Source organism: Lathyrus oleraceus, chromosome 5, assembly GCF_024323335.1.
Source record: "Lathyrus oleraceus cultivar Zhongwan6 chromosome 5, CAAS_Psat_ZW6_1.0, whole genome shotgun sequence".
NCBI lineage: Eukaryota > Viridiplantae > Streptophyta > Magnoliopsida > Fabales > Fabaceae > Lathyrus > Lathyrus oleraceus.
In genome coordinates this window covers 425,341,878-425,343,908 of record NC_066583.1, presented here as the reverse complement: position 1 = coordinate 425,343,908, position 2,031 = coordinate 425,341,878, and positions in this window count along the sequence as shown.

The following is a 2,031-nucleotide window of genomic DNA, read 5'->3' as shown; positions in this document are numbered from 1 at the left end:
GGTTAAAATGATGGCTACGGTTAATGTGACACTTTGGATGTCCTGATGTTCCTCATGTTTACTTGAGGAAAAATTTGGCGTCCGCGTGGTGTCATCAAAGCGTTAACCAGACCTTTAGAACCCTAATTGACTCATCCTAGCTGTCGCGTTACGCGAAAAACCGGCGGGAAAACGAAACAACAGAGCCGCCACCGTGCGTTATTTATCCCAAAAGAGGGAAAGGAAACGCTCGAAGTAAACCTGGAAAAGACATGGTCTCGCGACCAGAGAGAGATGGGATCGGGAGTCGGTTATGCGAAGGGAAGGTATTAGCACCCCTACGCATCCGTCGTACTCGACGGGATCCACGCACAAAAGGAAGGATAAAGGTTGCTAAACACTGCTCAAACATCACACTGGCTGAAAGGAGACACAGGAAAACAAGAGAACTAACTCGGCAGGATATCGCATCCTGGGCCTACGTAGTCTGTCAGGCACAAACATCAGAGTCGACGTAGTTCGGGACAGGGGAAACGTGCTCGCTAGGATATCGCATCCTATGCATACGTATCTTCTCTAACCAGAGAAGAATCAGAGCACTCGTAGCTCGGCTAACACACGCCAAACAAAACCACACAGAAAACCGACTGCCAATCGCTGGGCTTACGTCAGACTCCACGCAAACAGGCAAACATGGAAACTGAATGCCAATCGCTGGACTTACATCAGACTCCGAACCAACAAACACACACAGGAAACCGACTGCCAATCGCTGGGCTTACGTCAGACTCCACACAAACAGGCAAACATGGAAACTGAATGCCAATCGCTAGACTTACATCAGACTCCGAACCAACAAACACACACAGGAAACCGACTGCCAATCGCTGGACTTATGTCAGACTCCAAACACACACAAAGGGTTGAAAAAGAAAAAGGCGCCCGGAGAGATCAGCTCATCTCCTGCCTACGTACCTCATCTGGTATGAGGATCAGGGCGACGTAGTTCCCTTACGCAGGGACAAAGGACTAGCCTAACCAGATACAAAGGGAGACACAAACTACTAGGGAGACTACGACTCGAGCCTAGAAGTTGTCATGCATACGATCCCTAAGTTAAGGTTTCTATCTAACTTGCACAGGGAGAAAGCTATCCTAAGCAGCACAGGCAAATGCAAACATACACACAATTAGCACACACTATATACAAACAAAGTGGGCTCGCACAAGGTTAGGCTGTGAAACACAAGCCAACTGGAATGGGGTGTAGTTAGCTCTTAACCCTAACATTGAGAGTTAGGGTGAAGCAGATGAAATGGGAAGTGAGGGTAAGACCTCACAGCTCTTATCCCTGGCCTGGGAGAGCTTCAGACAAATGAAAGTGGGAGTTCAGAAAGTTGGAACTCTTCTCCACATGTGACTGACTCAACAAAGATCTTGGGTTAATATCCACAATGCATCAACACAAGGTGTGTGAGCAAAGTGGATGACACACTGAATAGCAGGAGATGGATTGCACATCTCTTTTATCTGCCACTTGCCTTATCAAAGGTCTTTTCCTGCTTGGCACAAAGATAAACAAACACAAGCATTGCCTCTTAAGGAGGGCTTCAGACAGGTGCCTGCCCAAGTAATAGGACAGGTCTTCCAGACTACATGAAGTCAGAGAAATTATACCTCAATGCTTAAGCAACCAAGCAAAAGCAAAAGCAAGTTCAAAAGAACTTAAGCAACTAATGTACCTGAAAAAAATCTAACTCAATCAGTATACAAGTCAAACAGACAAACAACATTCAACACTAACAGTCAAACAGACAAGCAAGCAATGCAGCAAGGTGCAAGCCACAAGCTCAACTCAAATGAGCTAAAATCCACCTACAAAACAACTCAAGATTAGTCAACATCAACCAATTATTCAACTCAAGCAAGTGAATCAATCCCATTATGGCCATGTGCTTCTTAACCTGAAAACAAAGCTCAAACATGAGAGTCAAACCACTAGGTCAAGGCCTAGGGTCAAAGAGGGAGAAAAAATTCAAAACAGGACATGAA